The following is an 11,105-nucleotide window of genomic DNA, read 5'->3' on the forward strand; positions in this document are numbered from 1 at the left end:
TGATGCCTCTGTTATGGAGAAACTGCAGCCCACAGATGATCTCAGCTGCAAAAAATCTGATTACAAAAAAAGAGAAAACATCAACATTCACTATGAGACTAATAAATGATATAAAGATGGATGTTCCTGACAACTATTGTCTTTATCTAAGATATCTATGTTCTGCCTTACCTGGTGACTGGAATGGTGAATGGGGCTTTGGCATGTATGAGGTCACCTAGGTCTCCTCCGCTGAGAAACTCCATGATGAAGAAGGCATAGTCCTGTGATAAAGACAGAGCATATCATGTAAGTTTCAAAAAAAACTTAACTATGGAATATCAGAGTGCATATATATACCCTGCTTTGGAGATGTTATGCTTCCCAAGTAGAAGAAGCCAGAGGTTCAGGTTGACCTACCATCATAGTGAAAGTCTTGGAACTCATTTAAGTACAACAATGTTGGCAAAAGTAGGATGGGGTTGGAAAGAACTGACCTACTCACAAAACCCAGTAGTGAATAAGACTCTTACCTTGGTCTGGAAGGTGGCATAAGCGTGGGTGAATAGTGGACTTTTCCCAGTCACCTCCAGGACCTGTCGCTCAATCAGAACGTTGTTTCTAAAGGTCTGAAGCAGGACCCTCTTCTTCACCAGCTTCACTGCCAGTTGTTGTTGGCAGTCGGGATGTGTGGCCAGCATGACCTAGAGGAGACAGAACATTAGAACTTGAGGAACGGCGCATCCTGCCATGAGAAGACATGAAATCTTTATTTTGTTATAGTCATATTACTACACAAAAGTAAAAAGTGACAACAACTCCTGATACTTACTTTACCAAAAGCACCCTCTCCAAGAATTTTATGGAAGGTGAAGCTTTCCAGTCCAGTCACAATGATGGGGGTTTCTGCTGGGGTTGTCACTGGTAGAGAGAAGAGACATTATAGTTAATATTCCTGCGTTTGGCCTCTAATAGTAATTATGTTATGAGAGGGTAAGAATTTTATGGGGCATGAAGGACAAAAATGCTCATTAATCATGTTCATAAGTGGACAAACCCATTGATACGTTATTGGGGGATATTGGCTCTAGGTGTCTTAGATCTGCACTCACCTGACAGCTGTTCCATCTCAGTGTTATAGGACGTGCTGGGTCCATCTTCAGCTTTTCCCCCTGTCTTTTCTCCCCTCTTCCTCTTTTTTAGGATACTCTCCTGTATAGGGCTTCCAGGTCTTTTCGAAGCCTTGATCATTTTTTCTTTGCCGCCATCTTTCGCCTTCTCTGATGTTTCTATTCTCCTCCTCTTGTTTGGCGGCAGAACTCTCCTCTTTCTCTTCCTTTTTCTTTTTTTGGGAAGATTCTTTGGAACCTCCATGTTCAGCCCATAGATGTCACTGGGCTGAGGAAGGTCCTGTGCGCCTTCAGCGCGTTCCATGATGACACTTGGAACGGCTTGGCTAACAGGCCCTCTTTTCTGGTCTTTGAACAAAACCAAAATTTGCTGAGCGCAAGTAAAAGTCGCCTTCACCCTTCAAGTGATGAAGAAATATGGCCGAAAGTCAGGCTGCAGAAAGCTAGAATCAATTGTTATATGACATCACAAAGGCATCTGTGACATCACCACATTCTAAAGGTCACATGACTTTTCAGAGGTACCTGTGTCATGGCTGGCTGTCAAAGGTGACATGACATTACAGGTACCTGTGACATCATCAGCCTGGCTGTCAGGCCTGTGTTTATCAGCAGTTTTAAAGGTCCATGATTTTCTATTTACTAAGTCTCTCTAGCATTTATCATTTTTATTATATCCAGTTTATTCCCAGAATAAAAACTCTCCTCTACAAACAGCTTAACAATGTAACAAGATGCAATTCTACTCTAATTATGCATCTTGTTAGGGAAAATGATACATTGTGTCCAGGGTAGACATGGCGTCCCTTCATTCAGCTGATTGTCGGCTACCAATTACACAAGGATAGACATTCCTAAGGATACATCATTAATATTTAGGACAAGAATAAGACATGCTCTTTCTTTGAAAATGAATGGGTCCGCACCGTTCCACAAAATTGCGGAACAGATGCGGACCCATTCATACGGTCGTGTTAAGAACGGATAAACTGTCTATTTTTAACAGACTTTTTTTCACTGATGCCTTTCTGAGAAATGGGCATTAAAAACTGATCCATTCAATTGTATGGCGGCAGTCGGTCAGTGAAAAACAGACAAGATAGAACATGTTCTATTTTTTGACATCCGTTATTCACTGGCCGTCAAAAAAACTGCCGGGTAAATAACCTCATAGACTACCATTGGCCTTAAAATGGATGTGTGATGGCCGTTAAAAAAACATCCATCACATGTCCGTTTTTTTTTACTGTCATGTACATGTAGCCTAAGGCCTTTTTATGCTACTTTTGTATTTTTCTTTGCTACTATTTTTGAGTACACTATGTTTTTATGTCATTTATTAACTTTTTTTTAACTTTTTTTTTATACCATTTAGCAATCATTTTACATAATGTGATATATTTATAGAGTAGGTTGACACTGCTATGTGTGTATATTATTTGCTGCTTTGTATAATATTCAATCGCATCCACCCCTACAAGCAACAGCCAGTTTGGACCAAATGCCGGATTCCCATTTTTCAAATCTGACATGTGTCAGTTTATCTGGTATTAATTTTTGGAATGGTTTTAATTATCCAAGCCATTCTGAGATTGTTTTCTCGTGACACCATACTTCATGTTAATGGTGAATTTGAGTTGATATGTTTTACCTTCATGCATAAGAAAAAATCCCAAATTTGCAAAAGATTTGAAAAACTATTTTCAAAATTTGAATTTCTCTGCTTTTAAAACGGATAGTGATACTTCATAAAATAGTTATTACTTTACATTCCCCATATGTCTTCTTTATATTGGCATCATTTTGTAAATGTTATATTATTTTTTTAGGAAGTTAGAAGGCTGAGAAGTTAGAAACATAGAAACATAGAATGTGTCGGCAGATAAGAACCATTTGGCCCATCTAGTCTGCCCAATATACTGAATATTATGGAAAGCCCATGGCCCTATCTTATATGAAGGATGGCCTTATGCCTATCCCATGCATGCTTAAACTCCTTCACTGTATTTGCAGCTACCACTTCAGCAGGAAGGCTATTCCATGCATCCACTACTCTCTCAGTAAAGTAATACTTCCTGATATTACCTTTAAACCTTTGCCCCTCTAATTTAAAACTATGTCCTCTTGTAGCAGTTTTTCTTCTTTTAAATATTCTCTCCTCTTTTACCTTGTTGATTCCCTTTATGTATTTAAAAGTTTCTATCATATCCCCTCTGTCTCGTCTTTCTTCCAAGCTATACGTGTTAAGGTCCTTTAATCTTTCCTGGTAAGTTTTATCCTGCAATCCATGTACCAGTTTAGTAGCTCTTCTCTGAACTCTCTCCAAAGTATCAATATCCTTCTGGAGATATGGTCTCCAGTACTGAGCACAATACTCCAAATGAGGTCTCACTAGTGCTCTGTAGATCGGCATAAGCACCTCCCTCTTTCTACTGGTAATTCCTCTCCCTATACACCCAAGCATTCTGCTAGCATTTCCTACTGCTCTATGACATTGTCTGCCTACCTTTAAGTCTTCTGAAATAATGATCCCTAAATCCCTTTCCTCAGATACTGAGGTTAGGACTGAAGTTTAGAAGTTAATTTTAAAATTTTTAAGAAAATGTCCACAACCCACTTTTTTAATGACCAATTCAGTTACGAAGTCACTTTGTGGGGCCTACATAGTAGAAACCACCTATAAATCACCACATTTTAGAAAATACACCCCTGATTTTACACCTCCCCTGATTTTACAAACTTTATTAAACCTTTTAGGTGTTCCATAAGAATTAAAGCAAAGTAGAGGGGACATTTTAAAATGTCATTTTTCAAGTAACACAGCAAGGGTTAACAGCCAAAGAAACCTAAATATTTATTACCCGGTTTACAGAAAAACCCCATATGTGGTCGTTACCTGCTGTCTGGGCACACGGCAGGGCACAGAAGAAAAGGAGCGCCATATTGTTAACGGAGGGCAGATTCTGCTGGAATGGTTTTCAGGTGTCATGTCACATTTGAAGAGACCCTCAGGTAAACCTAGAAAGAAAACCCCAAAAAGTGACCCCATTTTGGAAACTACAACCCTCACAGAATAAATCAAAGGATGAAGTGAATGCTTTGGCTATAAAAATGAAAAATTAACTTTCATATCCATTAAAACATTGCTTTATCCCCAAATGTTTCATTTTCACAAGGGGTAAAAGGAGAAAATGCACCTCACAATTTGTTATGCATTTTGTCCTGAATATGGCAACACCATATATGTGGTCGTAAACCGTAAATCATTTTTTGTGGAGGTGAAGTGGGCAAAAATGGCAATTCCGTCAGTGTTTTTTATTTTTATTTTTTATGGGGTTCCTCTTGCAGTAAAAGTGATATGATCATTTTATTCTGTCGGTTGATATGGTTATGCCGATACCAAAATTATAGAGGTTTTTTTTATGTTTTATGACTTTTTTAGTATAAAATCACTTTTGTGTTAAAAATAAATGTATTTTACAACTTTTTATTTTTTCACCAATGCTGTATATTTTATTGGTATCATTTTGCGGTACTTATGGCTTTTTGATCACTTGTTATATGTTATATGTTTTTTGTGGAGGTGAGGTGACACAAACAGCAATTCCGTCATTGTTTTTAACAATATTTTTACAGCGTTCACCGCGCATGATTAGTAACATGATACCTTTATAGATCAGGTTGTTACGGAGGCAGCGATACCAATTATGTGTAGTTATTTTTTTTTCTTTCATTTTTTTAATAACTTATAAATGAACGGATATGGGTTATATGCCATACATGCCATTTGGACGTAGGGTTGTGTGCAAATGCGTGAAGGGGTTAATATGCCTGGCATATATTTCTATACTTTTTTTAAAGCTCCTTTTATTTTTTTAAAGGGGTTGTCCAGTGTCATTAATGGAGTTTTCTGGAAGGGACATGTTTTAACATAGAGACACTGTATCGAGACAAGTCTTATTAGACTTGTATGCTCTCCATTAAAGATAAACCAATGACTGTAGAGTCTAAAGATCCGTTAGATATAAGATAATCACGCTACTACCAGATGATGGTGAATGGTACTGTTTATTGTTTATTGGTGGTAAATGTCCTCTTCTGTCCCTCTATGCCACTAGTGGATGGTGTGATCAACACTGAGGGCAGAATCCAACAAGTTACCATTTTCTTGTTGATGTTGTTATCCGTTGGCACGCAGGAGAGGAAAAACCCCCTGTGGAGGAAACCTCTAGGGAACCATGGCGTAAAAACTACCCTTCCCTTGGGCACAAGAGGCAGCTTGTGGACTAGAAGCGCTGGCGGTCAATTCATTGACTCGTGTTAGAATCTTCATCGACTTCCTGCTGCTTCTCTGCAGGTTATGACCCTCAGGTTACTCCTAGTGACAGTTGGAAATGAAACTGAAGGACCAGGACTGTTATATCACAGTACCGATAAGTCGTCAGGAGAGTACATAGAGGTCAGAGTTTGGAATTTAAGGCTCATACAAGGACAGCAATTCTCAGTGGATTTTCCTGGTGAGTGTGATGTCATCAAGAGGCTCTGCTATAACATGATGGTTTTCTCCCACTGATCTATTGTGGACATCTGTTTATATAGTGGAGCTGCTCACTTCCAGTGGTTTATCCTCCTCCAGATCCGGTAGATGATCGCTCTCACAATTCTGCCAAATGTTCTGCCAAGAGATAAAACAGCATTGTAATAGTGGTAACCACCTGCAAGTTTACCCTGTAGACCCATTAGCAGACTATAAGCTTCCATCAGTGAATGGACTCCACACCACACTCTGCTTATAGAATCACAGGTAATGGAGGGAACTTTCCATAATCCCCATATTTCCCTCTCTGTTTCGATGACCCCGAGGTGACAGAACATTAGAACTAGAGGAACGGCCTATCCTGGCATGAGAAGACATGAAGTCTTGATTTTGCTATAGTCATATTACTACACATAAGGAAAAAGTGACAACAACTCCTGATACTTACTTTATCAAAAGCACCCTCTCCAAGAATTTTATGGAAGGTGAAGCTTTCCAGTCCAGTCACAATGATGGGGGTTTCTGCTGGGGTTGTCACTGGTAGAGAGAAGAGACATTATAGTTAATAGTCCTGCATTTGGCCTCCAATAGTAATTACGATATGAGAGGATAAGAACAATTATGGGGCATGAAAGACAAAAATGCTCATTAATCATGTTCATAAGTGGACAAACCCATTGATACGTTATTGGGGGATATTGGCTCTAGGTGTCTTAGATCTGCACTCACCTGACAGCTGTTCCATCTCAGTGTTATAGGACATATTGGGTCCATCTTCAGCTTTTCCCCCTGTCTCTTCTCCCCTCTTCCTCTTTTTTAGGATACTCTCCTGTATAGGGCTTTCAGGTTTTTTCAAAGCCTTGATAATTGTTTCTTTGCCGTCATCTTACTCCTTCTCTGATGTTTCTATTCTCCTCCTCTTATTTGGCGGCTGAACTCTCCTCTTTCTCTTCCTTTTTCTTTTTTTGGGAAGAATCCTTGGAACTTCCATGTTAAGCCGATAGATGTCACTGGGCTGAGGAAGGTCCTGTGCGCCTTCAGCGCGTTCCATGATGACACTTGGAACGGCTTGGCTAACAGGCCCTCTTTTCTGGTCTTTGAACAAAATCTAAATTTGCTGAGCGCAAGTAAAAGTCGCCTTCACCCGTCGAGTGATGAAGAAATATGGCCGAAATTAAGGCTGCAGAAAGCTAGAATCAATTGTTAAATGACATCAGAAAGGTATCTATAACATCACCACATTCTAAAGGTCACATGACTTCAAGGAGATACCTGTGTCATGGCTGGCTGCCAAAGGTCACATGATATGACAGGTACCTGTGACATCATCAGCCTGGCTGACAGGCCTATGTTTGTTAGCAGTTAAAGGTCCATGATTTTCTGCTATTTACTAAGTCTCTAAACCATTTATTAGTTTTTATTGCATCCAGTTTGTCCCCAAAATAAAACCTCTCCTAGAAAAACAGATGCAATTCTATTCTATTATCTTGTTAGGGGAAATTGTACATTGTGTCCTGGGTAAACACCTTGGCGCCCCCTTATTTAGTTGATTGTCAGCTACCAATTAAACAGTCTTTACTAAGGATAGGTCATCAATATTACATTTCAGAAAACCCCTTTAATAACTCTCCCCATAAATAAACCACTTGAAGATCTGGCCATTTTTGGCCTTAGGGACCAGAGTAATTTTTTATTTTTGCTTCAGGATTCTGGAGGTCACATTCTATTTTATTAAAGGCCTTTAACATGTAGAGAAAGTTAATACAAGGCAATGACTAATGTATTGTGATTGTCCATATTGCCTCCTTTGCTGGCTGGGTTCATTGTTCCATCACATTATACAGTTCTCGTTTCCATGGTTAAGACCACCCTGCAATCCATCAGTGGTGGTCGTGCTTGCACACTATAGGAAAAAGCACTAGCCTATGTGCTCTCCCACGGTCCCAACCACCAAAGAGGCCAGCGCTATTTCCTATATTGTGCAAGCACAACCACCACTAATAGATTACAGAGTGGTCGTAGCCATGAAAACGAGAACTGTATAATCTGATGGAAAAATGAATTCAGCCAGCAAAGAAAGCAATGTGGACAATAATAATACATTAGTACGTGCCTTGTATTAAGTTCTTCTAGATAATAAATGCTATTTGCTGAAGTGACACAACCCCTTTAAAGGGGTTGTACCATGAAAAATAGTCCACAGTTTTCAAACCAGCTCCTGTATCTGAATACTTTTGTAATTGCATGAAATTAAATATTTAGAATAGCTGCTGAGCTATTCAATAAAATGTATCTGTATAGCGCCACCTACTGTTTGTTCTGTTTCTAATTTCTTTGTCCTGCTCACTGAGATGGCCGCACATGCTCAGTTTCATCCTTCAATTGCCTACTGAGCTGTGATAGGGAGAGCATGGACACGCCTCCCGAGCTGCAGTGGAAAAGACGCGCCCCTGAGCTTCCAACTTGATATAAATCTAGCAGAGCCAATGAATGGGGAGATCTCTGGATCCATGTGAGGTACAGGGCTGGTTCTAGCTTTGTTAGAAAGACGGTGACATGTACTGTATGATGTCTGATTTTCATTATTTACATTATTCATGGGATTACCCCTATAAGCTATTATTTTTGGGTACGTATATTTTAGTAATTAACCCTTTCCCAACCAGCACCGTAATAGTACGGCGCTGGCTGGGTCCTTAAAGATGGAGCCCGCTTCTGAGTGGAGCAGGTGCCATAGCCGCGGGTGGGCTGCTTTTTCTTTATAGCAGACATTTGCAGCTAATGTCCGCAACCGGCAGTAATGTCGATTACGGACATTTAACCCCTCAGATGCCGAGGTCAATCCTGACCATGGCACGCAAGCTCGTGAAACACCGGAAGCGCGAGCTTCCGGTGATGCTTCGGCTCCCCCGTGTGGAGCCAAAGCGTGTTTGCAGCAGCCCCTGTGTTTGTGAATGACAGAAGCCTGCTGCATAGTGTTTCCTATTTTATCACTATCAAAATGCAAGAAAAACTATACATATAAGGTATCGCCGGATTCATACTGACCTGTAGAATGAAAGTAACTGTTCAGTTTATCACATATCGAAAGTCGTAAATAAAAAACCCGTAAAACTGTGGTGGAATTGCTTTTTTTTTTGCAATTTTTTGCCCCCTTCCCACTACATCAGATGCAATATTAACCCCTTAAGGACTCAGCCCTATTTCACCTTAAGGACTTGGCCATTTTTTGCAAATCTGACCAGTGTCACTTTAAGTGCTGATAACTTTAAAACGCTTTTACTTACCCAGGCCGTTCTGAGATAGTTTTTTCGTCACATATTGTACTTCATGACACTGCTAAAATTGGGTCAAAAAAGTTAATTTTTTTGCATAAAAGAATACCAAATTTACCAAAAAGTTTGAAAAAATTGCAAATTTCCAAGTTTCAATTTCTCTACTTCTATAATACATAAATAACCTATAAAAAGACACTGAGAGCTAATAAGCTATAAAAATATAGTTTTATTGAATATATAATTAAAAGCATGTAAAGAGATGACAGACAAATGCACAAGGTGCAGTACAATCCTGGGAGAGTTTGTAAGATACAATAGTATCAAAAAAAGTAAAGTGCAAGTGCAAAACTGCTGTGAGCAGAGGAGAAAGAGGCAACTCTCCAATGTGGGTCTCTGAATATATATACCTGTTCAACTAAGTTGAATGGATGGTAAAGTGCATGTGCAAATTACAAAAAAGTCACAAGAGAAAAACATAGTAAATGTTTTAGTCAAAAAGCAAAATCCGCAAAAAGGTCAGACAAACAGGCAGGTAAAGAAGATGAGGTCACATACCGTATGTAAAGTGGTAGCGAATCCACAGGAATACTGCACACCCCGACGCGCGTTTCGATACGAAACCTTCCTCTGGGGGTACAGTCTTCCCACTGGAGAGAGCTCATTTAAATGTGTATTCCACCAATCGGAGTCCGTTAATCGGACATGTGATGTCTATAGAATCAAAGATTATAAGGCGCAGGTGAATCGCGCGATGGCCAGTCGCGCAGATGCAGCTGCGCCTACTACTCAAGGACCTTCCATGAGTTTATCATGTAATTGCGATCTATTTCACTTTATTTAATTATTATTTAATTATTCATTACCATGTTTAGTTATACTGCATCTTTATTTAGTATGCAGTAGTGCCATCCATGCTTTCATCACTTACTCACAATCTATGACGTCTCTTTTCCTCCTACGTGTTTTTTTTGGGGGGGAAAACTTTATTTTTTCCACTTTTTTTCCACTTTATTTTTTGTCCCACTTTGGGACTCGAACTTTTGGGGGTCTAATCCTTTACAATGCATTCCAATACTTCTGTATTGGAATGCATTGGCTGTATGAGTAATACTGTGTGTATTACTCATACAGCTTCCGGCCTGAGAGATCCAGGGGGCTGGATCTCACAGGCTTGTCACCGGAAGACAGCGCAGATGCCTTCCTTAGACATTGCGCTGCCTTCCATGCCATTGGGTCCACCCTACAGCCCCATGGGGACCCGATGGCACCGCCGACTACCGCCGCCAGCACAATAAAAAGCCACAAACCGCAGGTCTGAATGGACACCCACCCCCGCGCATTTAGCCGTCGTGCCTGCTCAATGATTTGAGCAGGCACCATGTTCCGATCACCGCCTGTGAACAGACAAATTCTGGAAAGGCAGGGAGCGCAAAACGAAAACGCAAAAACAAAGAAAACTCTGTGGTAGAAAGGGTTTAAAGGAATGTGTCATCAGTAACCGACCTGCTGTTTAAATCACTTTTTTATGTTTAACATATTTTAAATCACCTCCTGGCCGACCATTGATATAATGCAATATATTGTTACTGTGATGATACCCAATATGTATTTTTTAGTTGTTATTTTGGTTATTAGTTGTGGGCTTGTCCACTGAAGTTAAAGGGCTTTTCTGGTAGAGTCGTAGTGACCTCTTCTTAGGACAGGTCATCAGTAGCAGATTAGGGGAGCGCTGTGGCCTCCTCGTAGCTTACCAAGCACAGCGCCGTACATTCTATAGTGGCTGTGCTTGGTATTGCAACCCAGGCTCCTTCACTTGAAAGGGCTGAGCTGCACATAGGCCATGTGACCAATGTACGTGACGCCAGTGGACTAGGAAGGGGCAGCGGCGCTCACCGAAGCAATACAGACTCTTTAAACAGTTGCTGGACCCCCTCAATCAGATATTGATTACATGTCCTGAACTGGGGACAGGGGCACTTACCGCTGCAGCCCGGCCCCGGACTTCAGGTTCCGAATTCTAGGGCCCCAGAACTTGAAACAGGCACAAGCCATAGTGTCCACAATGCCCTCCGGGATGAATCTTGACGTCCTGTCGTCAGGGTGGTCTGTGGGGGGGGGCTCTCAAAGCTGGCCCCGCCTCCTTCCTCTTGCTGCGCTATGGCAGATGGAGACACAACCCTT

General features: G+C 40.6%; 1 long non-coding RNA gene across 1 annotated transcript; it reads right to left on the reverse strand.

Moving 5' to 3' along the window:
• Positions 1 to 607: 607 nt before the first annotated feature.
• On the reverse strand, positions 608 to 1,211 carry LOC120994522. The gene is made up of 3 exons (XR_005777426.1): positions 1,092 to 1,211; positions 812 to 900; positions 608 to 683 (listed from the first exon to the last, which is right to left on the reverse strand). It is a non-coding gene; the product is annotated as an uncharacterized LOC120994522 (long non-coding RNA).
• Between the last annotated feature and the right edge of the window lie 9,894 nt (positions 1,212 to 11,105).

Source organism: Bufo bufo, chromosome 3, assembly GCF_905171765.1.
Source record: "Bufo bufo chromosome 3, aBufBuf1.1, whole genome shotgun sequence".
Taxonomy (NCBI): Eukaryota; Metazoa; Chordata; class Amphibia; order Anura; family Bufonidae; genus Bufo; species Bufo bufo.